An 11,698-nucleotide genomic window follows, 5' to 3' on the forward strand; every position below is an offset into this window, starting at 1 on the left:
CTCCACCAGAATGATGAGATGTTGGGCCGCCAGGCACGTGTTCTTGCTCCACATCTACCAAAGGCCTTGGCTAGGATTTATAAGGGTCTTGGGGATGATTGAGATATGAGGATTTAGTTTCTTTCCGAGTCTGTTTTCTTTTCTTAGTTATTAGTTGTTGCTTTTATTTATTTATATTTTCGTTAATCATTTTGAGTCTATATTAGTCTTAGCTACTTCTATTCTCATGTTTTATTCAAATCATTGTGTTAAGAATATTTGAAAATGAATGAAAATGATTTACTTTTGGTCAACTCATGTACATTTATTATTCTAAAAATAAAAAATATATATATTATTATCTTTCACGAACTACGTAATGATCTGATTCATGTTCAACATGATACGTAGGCAACCCTCAACGGGTTCGATCGAAATGCGTTTCAAAATTATTCAAATAAGTAAAATATAAGACTAAGAGACATAATCAAGTCGTCTAAAGCCGGGATGAAACATAAAAGCCTTCTGAAACTCATTTAGAAACATAAATAATTTAGGTGCATAACATACAACGTGTGATTATCGTTTGCAAAACACTAAACCCTAACATGTTTGTTTTTTTTGCAAAAGAAAAGAAAAAAAAAAAGAAAGAGTTTTAAGGTGGTTGGTTTGTGATTAGAGCTGGCATCTCATCAATACTACACCAGATCAAAAGGGAAAGGAAGATGACGCGTAAGGAGGGAACAGAGTCGGGAAATGACGACGTCCAAATAGTTGCACAAGAATCGGTGTCTGTGGAAGAGGTAAAAATGTTGCGACAACAAATGGCCGAAATGTATGAAGCTTGGATGAATGGGCAAGCTCTCCATCTTCGATTCGGGAATACCTGAATGCGAATATGCCATTCCCTATCCAAGTATCGACCAATGATCCAATTTATCCACCTGGATTCGGCCCCTACACTAACACATCGAACGTCGCTGAAACTTCTACAGTGCGTCCCTTGAATACACCTATGATGAGTAACCCGCTATTTGTGCCAACTGCACCGACTAATAACACTTCAAATCCAACAGTGGTGCCCAAATCCAACAATGATCCTTCATTCCAAGTTTTTCATGACCATGGCTACACCCCTAAAGAGGCCCTTAAAATTCCAAGTTCTTATCCCCAGACTCATCAATATAGTTCCCCTTCAAAATTGAGAAGACAGTTAAGAATGAGGAGCATGAAGAAATGGCTAAGAAAATGAAGAGTTTGGAACAGAGTATAAGAGATATGCAAGGACTAGGGGGCCACAAAGGCATCTCATTCAGTGATTTGTGCATGTTTCCCACGTCCATTTGCCTACTGGTTTTAAAACCCCGAAGTTTGAGAAATATGATGGTCACGGAGACCCCATAGCTCATTTGAAGAGATATTGCAATCAATTGAGAGGTGCAGAGGGCAAAGAAGAGTTGCTCATGGCCTATTTTGGGGAAAGCCTAGTGGAATTGCATCTGAATGGTTCATAGATCAGGATATAGCCAACTGGCATACGTGGGATGATTTGGCTCGATGTTTTGTGCAACAATTCCAATATAATATTGATATTGTGCCAAACCGCTCCTCACTTGTTAACATGAGGAAAAAGACCACAGAAAATTTTCGTGAATATGCCGTTAGATGGAGGGAGCAAGCTGCTAGGGTTAAACCACCAATGAAGGAGTCAGAGATGATTGACGTTTTTCTCCAAGCCCAAGAACCTGATTACTTTCATTACTTGCTTTCTGCCGTCGGGAAGACATTCGCCGAAGTTATCAAGGTTGGGGAAATGGTGGAAAATGGCATCAAGTCTGGGAAGATCGTAAGCCAAGCTGCTTTAAAAGCCACAACACAAGCGCTTCAAAATGGTTCTGGAAATATTGGAGGGAAGAAAAGAAGGGAAGATGTAGCCACCGTTGTATCAGCACCTCGAACCTATGCCCAAGATAATCATACACAACACTACTTTCCTCCCCAAATTCCACAATATCCTGTCCCATATCCTCAATTTCCCATTTTTAGCGCACAACCAATTGTTCCCCCTTCTTATCCGCAATGGCGTGCGCCACTTCCTCAAAATCATCCATCACCCCCACAAATTCACCAAAATACAACTAGAATTCCTTTTCGTCCTAGAAAAGAATACAAGAAGGGAAATGGAGCTAAGGATGAGTTCACCCTATTGGAGAATCATATGCTAGCTTGTTTCAAAAATTAAGAACGTTGAATGTTTTGAGTCCTATTGAAAGAAAGATGTCGAATCCTCCTCCGAGAAATCTTGATTATTCCCAACACTGCGCATATTGTTCTGATGCCCCAGGGCACAACATAGAAAGATGCTGGTACTTGAAAAAGGCAATTCAAGATTTGATCGATACTCGTCGAATTATAGTTGAAAGCCCAAATGGACCGAACATCAATCAAAATCCACTGCCCAGACATACTGAAACAAACATGTTAGAGATGATGAATGACCACGAAGAAGTTGCAGTCCCATACAAGCCAATCCTTAAGGTTGAAACTGGCATGGAAAGTTCAGCAAATGTCGTTGACTTAACAAAAATGATGCCTTCAGGGGCGGAAAGTACGTCTGAAAAGTTGACCCCATCAAGCGCACCCATCCTAACTATAAAGGAGCACTTGAAGATGTTTGGGCAAGTCAGAGAGAGGCAAGATTGGTTGTTCCAAGAGGGCCAGACAAGCCTATCTTGATCGTGCAAGGAGCCTATATTCCACCTGTGATCATTAGGCCAGTGTCCCAACTTCCAATGACTAATCCCAAGGCTGTCCCTTGGAATTATGAGCCTACCGTCGTGACATACAAGGGAAAGAAATCAATGAAGAAGTAGATGAAATAGGAGGAATGACTCGTTCGGGAAGATGCTATGCCCCGACTGAATTAAGGAAAAATAAAAATGACCAAATGCAAGTTAAAAGTCCAGTCACTGAAGGGGAGGCAGAGGAGTTCTTAAGAAAGATGAAATTGTCAGACTACTCCATTGTGGAACAGTTAAGGAAAACTCCAGCCCAAATCTCTTTGTTGTCATTGTTAATACATTCAGATGAACATCGTAAAGCTGTAATGAAGATTCTGAATGAAGCACATGTTCCTAATGAAGTTACAGTGAGTCAGTTAGAGAAGATTGCTGGGAGAATCTTTGAGGTAAACCGCATCACCTTTTCAGATGATGAACTACCAGTGGAAGGTACGGGACATAACCAAGGCCTCCATATCACTGTAAAGTGTGAGCTTTCATATGTCACTCGAGTTCTAATTGACGGAGGGTCTGGGGCAAATATTTGTCCATTGTCAACTCTACAAAAATTGAATGTTAATGTTGAAAGGGTACGACCTAACAACGTATGTGTTAGGGCTTTTGATGGGTCCAAAACAGATGCCATTGGGGAGATAGAGCTCATACTAAAAATAGGGCCTGTCGATTTCACCGTGAATTTTCAAGTGCTGAATATTAATGCATCCTACAATCTATTGTTGGGAAGACCATGGGTGCATAGGGCTGGGGCAGTCCCCTTTACGTTGCATCAAATGGTTAAGTTTGAATACGATCGACAAGAAGTGATTGTTCATGGTGAGGGGGATCTGTCAGTCTACAAGGACTCTTCCCTCCCTTTTATCAAGGCAAATAATGAGAATGAGGCACTGGTTTATCAAGCTTTTGAGGTAGTGGTTGTTGAGCATATCCTCGAGGGGAATCTCATTTCAAAACCACAACTACCCATGGCATCCGTGATGATGGTAAATGAAATGCTGAAGCATGGGTTTGAACCAGGTAAAGGCTTGGGGATCTTCTTGCAAGGGAGAGCTTATCCAGTGAGTCCACGAAAGAGTCTGGGTACTTTTGGCTTAGGATACAAGCCTAGAGTCGAGGACAAAATGAAGGCCAAGAAGCAGAAGAAAGATGTATGGTCACTTACTAAGCCTATACCACCCATATACAAACTTTCCTCAAAGCCCGCACAACAGAATCTTCTGAGTCACCACTCCCAGAGCCAGTGTTGGAGGTTCACGAAGAATTGATCAACTATTTTCAAGATTTATTCGTCGAGGCTGATATGATTGAACTCGGAGAAGGCACTAGCGACAGAGATGTGCAATTCATTGGTCCTGATGTCCAGCTGAACAATTGGGAGGCCACTCCTCTCCCCATTAAGAATGAGTCTTGGTAGTCTGTCTTGTTTTTCTTTTGTCATCCGATTTATTCAAGGGTTGTAATTCGGATTTTGTCTCGTCGTTTTATTTCAAACTCTCTATTTTCCTTTTCAATAGGATGTAATTGTGTTTTTATTTCAGTCTAATATATTTATTTTGTTTTCTTCTATACAGTTCTTTCTATGCCGATTCTAGTGATATGACATGCATGCAGAATTTTTCACCGGATCTGAAAATCCAATCTAATCTTCGACCTAATCCTGAAATAATAAGTCAAGAAATCGAATATGATGAAGACGAAGTATTTGAAGAAGTAAGCAGGGATTTCAAATCTTTTGAGAATAAATCAAACCCAAACATGAGTGAAACTGAGACGATAAATTTAGGGGATCATGAAAATATTAAAGAGACTAAGATAAGCGTACATGCTCGACATCAAAAGGAGGATATAATCCAGGCTCTGTTTGATTACAAGGATGTTTTTGCGTCATCTTATGATGACATGCCTGGATTAAGCACTGACATGGTGGTTCACAAGTTGCCGATTGATCCTAAGTTCCCTCCAGTAAAGCAAAAGTTGAGAAAGCTTAAAACTGACATGAGTGTAATAATTAAAGAGGAAATCACAAAGCAACTTGAGGCCAAAGTCATTCGAGTCGCTCAATATCCTTCTTGGTTAGCCAACATCGTACCTGTCCTAAGAAAGACGGCAAAGTTCGAATGTGTGTTGATTATCGTGATTTGAACAAAGCAAGTCCAAAAGATGATTTTCCTTTGCCCAACATTCATATTTTGTTGGACAATTGTGCTAAACATGAGATTGCATCTTTTGTGGATTGCTATGCGGGTTATCATCAGATTATTATGGATGATGAAGACGCAGAAAAAACGTCTTTTATCACACCATGGGGTACATATTGTTATCGAGTCATGCCATTTGGGTTAAAAAATGCGGGAGCAACTTATATGAGGGCAATGACAACCATGTTTCATGATATGATGCATAAAGAAATCGAAGTTTATGTGGATGATGTGATCATTAAATCAAAAAAAAGTCAAATCATGTGCAAGACTTAAGAAGATTCTTCGAAAGGCTTCGCAGGTATAATCTCAAGCTTAATCTGCAAAATGTGTATTTGGAGTACCGTCAGGAAAGCTTTTGGGGTTTATAGTCAGTCGACGAGGTATCGAGTTAGATCCTTCAAAAATAAAAGTCATTCAGGAACTGCCACCTCCAAAGAATAAAACTGAGGTTATGAGCCTTCTAGGAAGGTTAAACTACATCAGTAGATTCATTGCTCAACTCACAACAACTTGCGAGCCCATTTTTAAGTTGTTAAAAAAGAATGCCACAGTCGAGTGGACGAAGAATGTCGAGAGGCTTTTGAAAGGATTAAGAATTACTTATCGAATCCCCCTGTGTTGGTTCCTCCGAGCGGGCAGACCATTGATATTATATATGTCAGTACTGGATAATTCTTTTGGATGTGTATTGGGTCAGCATGATGGCACTGGGAAGAAAGAGCAGGCCATTTATTACCTCAGCAAGAAATTTACCGTTTATGAATCGAAGTACACCCTTCTCGAAAGAACGTGTTGTGCCCTAACTTGGGTAGCACAGAAGTTGAAGCACTATCTTTCATCTTATACTACTTATCTCATTTCTCGTATGGATCCGTTAAAATATATTTTTCAAAAGCCCATGCCACGGGCAGGCTTGCGAAATGGCAAATATTACTCACAGAGTTTGACATTATCTATGTGACGCGGACCGCAATGAAGGCTCAAGCCTTGGCAGATCATTTGGCAGAGAACCCTATTGATGATGAATATGAACCACTTAAGACCTACTTTCCAGACGAAGAGGTATCATGTATCGATGAAGTTATTCATATAAGGATCAAGGATGGAAGTTGTTCTTTGACGGTGCTGCTAACAAGAAGGGAGTTGGGATAAGAGCAGTTCTTATGTCTGAATCAGGGGAATATTTCCCTATAACAGCCCAACTTAGATTCTATTGTACCAATAATATGTCAGAGTATGAGGCTTGCATCTTGGGTTTGAGGTTAGCTGCTGACATGGGCATCCAAGAGTTGCTAGTGCTAGGAGACTCAGACTTACTGGTCCATCAAATCCAAGGAGAATGGGAGACTCGTGACCCAAAGCTCATACCATATCAACATTGTTTACAAGATCTTTGTCGACGGTTTGTGTCAATAAAGTTTAGACACATTCCTAGAGTTCATAATGAGATTGTTGATGCATTGGCAACTTTATCTTCGATGCTCCAACATCCTGACGAAACTCATATCGACCCTTTGTACATACAGATTCGTGATCAGCATGCTTATTGCAACATGGTGGAGGAAGAATTTGACGGTAAACCTTGGTTCCATGATATTAAAACATATCTTCAGTCCGGAGAATGTCCTACTAATGCCACTAGTAATCAAAAAAGGACTATTCGGCGACTAGCTAGCGGTTTTTTCTTAAGCGGAGGCATATTGTACAAGAAAACACCTGATTTGGGTCTTCTAAGATGTGTAAATGCTAAAGAGGCTTCAACAATCATGATTGAAGTACACTCAGGAGTTTGTGGACCTCATATGAATGGATATGTTCTGGCAAAGAAGATACTTCGAGCAGGTTATTATTGGCTCACCATGGAGCGGGATTCTATACGATTTGTTCGTAAGTGTCATGAATGTCAAATACACGGTGATTTGATACATTCTCCTCCCTCCGAGTTGCATGCGATGTCTGCTCCATGGCCTTTCGTGGCATGGGGAATGGATGTGATTGGACCAATAGAACAAAAACATCGAATGGTCATAGGTTCATCCTGGTGGCCATTGATTACTTTACAAATGGGTGGAAGCAGTAACTTTCAAGTCAGTGACCAAGAAGGTTGTGGTGATTTCATTCATTTCAACATTATCTGTCGATTTGGTATTCCAAAGGTAATTGTTACCGATAATGCTGCAAATCTCAACAGTCACTTAATGCAAGAGGTATGCCGTCAATTTAAGATTGAACATCGAAATTCGACTCCTTATCGCCCAAAAGCAAATGGGGTTATAGAAGCCGCCAACAAAAATATAAAAAAGATACTTCGTAAAATGGTGCAAAGTTCTCGACAATGGCATGAAAAGTTGCCTTTTGCTTTGTTGGGTTATTGCACTACAGTTCGTACGTCAGTGGGTGTCACCCCCTATTCGTTGGTATATGGGACTGAGGCAGTTATACCTGCAGAGGTTGAGATTCCATCCCTGCGAAATATTGTAGAGGCTGAAATTGATGATGATGAGTGGATCAGAACACGCTTGGAGCAATTAAGTTTGATTGATGAGAAACGATTGACATCAGTATGCCATGGAAAATTGTACCAGAAAAGAATGGCACGAGCATACAACAAAAAGGTGCGTCCCAGACGTTTCGAAGAGGGTCAATTAGTGCTGAGACGTATTCTGCCACACTAGGCTGAAGTCAAAGGCAAATTTTCTCCGAATTGGAAAGGACCATTCATTGTAAATAAGGTATTATTCAATGGTGCTCTTTACTTAGCAGATATAGAAGGCAAGATGACATAAATGGTCATCAATGCTGATGCTGTGAAGAGATATTATATATGATGTGATTTTTCGGTATTAGAAACCCTTATGTTTGGACTTGACATTTCAAAGGTTGATGTAATGGAAATTCTTGGTTCTGCGTCTAAGTATTAATTCATATGTTGTCACCCTTGTTGAGAGTTAATTTACTTCCTTGTTTCTTCTGCTTCATTGGCTCTTCCATAAATAAAAAAAATTCAAAAAAAAAAAAAAATGAAAAAAAATTCAATCAACATGAACTACGTTTGACCTGATTCTTGTTTCGATAAGATACGTAGGCAACCCTAGTATGGGGTTCGGTCTAACCAAATAAAAAATCCAAAATTCCATATTTGTAAAAAACTGGGGCAAAGGTCATTTTTTTATTTTTTTCTATTTTTTATTCTTTCTATCCCAAAGCTAAAGTCGATCCCATCATTTAAAGTCGTATTTGAGACTTCAACTTATCATTTCTTTCTAACCTTGTACAAAAGTTGGATAAGGACCTTTGGATCAATCTTTGAAGTGTCAAGAGTAAGTATGTTAAGGGTACAAATGATGAAACCATGAGAGAGTCTTATCGGTAAAACCCTAACTGGCATCATAAGGCGAATGCGAGTTGAGAGAAACAAAAATGAGAGAGTCTTATTGGTGAAAACCCTAACTGGGCGTTATAAGGCGAATGCGAGTTGAGAGAAATAAAAATGAGAGAGTCTTATTGGTGAAAACCCTAACTCGGCATCATAAGGCGAAGATGAGCTGTGAAAAAAAAATTAAAAAAAATGAGAGAGTTTTATTGGTGAAAACCCTAACTGGGCATCATAAGGCGAATGTGAGTTGAGAGAAATAAAAATGAGAGAGTTTTACTGGTGAAAACCCTAACGGGCACCATGAAGCGAATGTGAGTTGAAGGATTCAAAGTGAAAGAGTTTTAGTGGCAAAAACCCTCGTGGACATCATAAGGCGAATAAGAGTTTGAAATTAGTTATGACTAAGTCAAATAGTTGGAACTCCACATCAAGATTAGATGATCAATAATGGTTGATGAATAGATTGGATAGACAAATCGGGTAATCAATTCAAATTGCATATCATGATCAGTAGAGTCGGCTACCACACTCAGATAAGTTTTTTTTCTTTCTCTTTCTAAAAGAGTGTCTTCATCGAATCATTTTCTGCTATTCTCGTGTAGTATATATTTTTCTTTCACTTTTCATCGCTTTGTTTCATATGTCCTTGAGTCGAGTTTATGTCAAGAAAGTAAGAAAGGATTTCAAGACTTGTTACCAACTCTAAATTTGTACAATGCAAAGCATCAGGCCAATGAGTTATCATCTGTCAACAAGTTTTGGATTCAGAAGAAGTCCATGATTTGATGAAGGGTAAACAATGAGTGTCATGACATAAAGGCAGATATTGGATTTAAGTCCCTCAAAATGAGCAAATTTGGGTGAAAATACAATCAATCAATAACGAGCACTGGGTGTTTGGAAAAAGTAAAACACGATGAGTACTTGAGCAATCCTCGTCAAAAGGCAGAACCACAAACCAACCACCACGTTTTTAAACTCACAAATTTTCTTTGTTGAAGCAAGGGCACAAGTTATTTCGAGATCAAAGATCCAAAAACCTAGAGGTTCAATTTAGTCTACGAAGAGCTAAATGGCAACATTGCACACAAATTATAGTCCATATTGGGTAAGTGTTTGTTTGTCTTATTAGTCTATGGAACATAGTGTAGCAAGGACCCTCCTGAATAATGGGACGTAGTGTAGCAAGGACCCTCATGAATAATGAGACGTAGTATAGCAAGGACCCTCCTGAATGATGGAACGTAGTGTAGCAAGGACCCTCCTGAATAATGGGACGTAGTGTAGCAAGGACCCTCCTGAATAATGGGACGTAGTATAGCAAAGACCCTCATGAATAATGAGACGTAGTATAGCAAGGACCCTCCTGAATAATGGGACGTAGTATAGCAAGGACCCTCCTGAATAATGGGACATAATATAGCAAGGACCCTCCTGAACAATGGGACGTAGTATAGCAAGGACCCTCCTAAATGATGGGACGTAGTGTAGCAAGGACCTTCCTGAATAATGTGACGTAGTGTAGCAAGGACCCTCCTGAATAATAATATGGACCCTCCTGAATAATGGGACATAGTATAGCAAGGACCCTCCTGAATAATGGGACGTAGTATAGCAAGGACCCTCCTGAACAATGGGACGTAGTATAGCAAGGACCCTCCTGAATAATGGGACGTAGTGTAGCAAGGACCCTCATGAATAATGAGACGTAGTATAGCGAGGATCCTCCTGAACAATGGGACGTAGCATAACAAGGACCATCATGAACAATGGAACGTAGTATAGCAAGGACCCTCCTGAATAATGAGGCGTAGTATAGCAAGGACCCTCCTGAATAATGAGGCGTAGTATAGCAAGGACCCTCCTGAATAATGGGACGTAGTATAGCAAGGACCCTTCTGGATAATAGGACTAGACTAACATAATTTTATTTAACCGGTTCATCATGAAGAATGGAGTTGGTGTAAACACGCATAAGCCCTCTAAAGAGTACATCGCGACAAAGCTCGAATCGTCCAAAGTCTCGATTTAAAGCTAAGCACCATTTTTTATTTCTCTCACAAAATTTTCTTATATTAAACTGGGGCAAAATTTTGTGCTATTAGTTTTGTTTGTTTTAATTTCAGGAATCTAGTGATAGAATGGGGTCAATCCACATTTCCAGCTCAAGATCTTGGATGGAAAAGAGTGTAATTTTCAAGATCAATTTCGATTGAAGAAGCAGCAGCTCATTCTAAAAAAAAACACACAGTCAATAACCAAGTACCAGTAAAGGGAACCTACCTGGAGAAAGACGTTTACCTTTGAACTCATTTGAGATGAAAATCAATATCTCATAACTCAAGAAGCGCGAAGACTCAAGTCAAGGTTCAAGAGAAGCTACATAGATAGGGTCGTGTACTTGTATTTCCTTTAAATTTTTCATCTTTTATATTCATGTAACAATAGGAGTCGCGAACTGGAGCCTCAAGGGGACCTCACTTGACTTTCAACTCATCATTTCATCTCCTTGAACTACACGTGACCTGATTCCCTTATAACCCGGGATATGTAGGATGTCCAAAACTAGGACTCGGTCGCATATTTTTCTTTTCGAATAAGAGTCCGTTCAAAACTTGTCATGTTGTCTACTTCTTTGTCTGAAAACTCTTCGTGTTTTCAGTCAAAGAGGGGCAAACTGTAGACACGTAATTTTTGACCGAACTTAAAATTTTACACCATTTTTAGAGCTGAAATATTTTTATAAATATAAATTAAACATTTTGACTTTTCTCTTATTTTTATTAAGTTTATTTTAAAAGATTTGAAAATAACAAAATAGAATCACTTTTTAACGTAAGTTTTATTGTCAATTGTTTAAAAAGAAATGGAAGATTACAAAAAATCTATAGTTGAAATTAAGTTTTTATAAATAAGCTAGTATTATTTAATTGTTTTTTTATATATATATAGCTAGTTGACTTTTTCTTAGATTTTTATTAATTTTAAATAATTAGTTTATATGTTATTATAATTTATTATTTGTAGTTAGTTATTATTCTTTTAAAAGTAGAGTAAAACTAAAATTAAAATAAAAAATAACCTAAATAATCTAACAAACCTACCCCACTCCTACTCCTATCCAAAACATACTACACGTACAAAACCAAAAAGGGAAAAGGAGAACAAAAGCTTTTGACTTATCTTCCAACAATTAAAAAAAAAAAAAAAAATAAGAAAAGAAAATAAAACCATCATCAAGTTATACTCCCACTTTCTCTCAACTTCCCCACACTCCCACTCCCTCATGTTTTCCTCCACATTCCACACCCCACACAATACAACCCACTACCCCACACCTACAC

The 11,698-nt window shown here is 38.9% G+C and overlaps 1 pseudogene; it reads left to right on the forward strand.

The window, feature by feature from the left end:
- The first annotated feature begins 2,469 nt into the window (after positions 1-2,469).
- Positions 2,470-7,806, forward strand: LOC125837782 (uncharacterized; annotated as a pseudogene).
- Positions 7,807-11,698: the final 3,892 nt, after the last annotated feature.

The sequence above is a fragment of the Solanum verrucosum genome, unplaced genomic scaffold (genome assembly GCF_900185275.1).
Source record: "Solanum verrucosum unplaced genomic scaffold, falcon-dt-bn FXZP01000284.1, whole genome shotgun sequence".
Taxonomy (NCBI): Eukaryota; Viridiplantae; Streptophyta; class Magnoliopsida; order Solanales; family Solanaceae; genus Solanum; species Solanum verrucosum.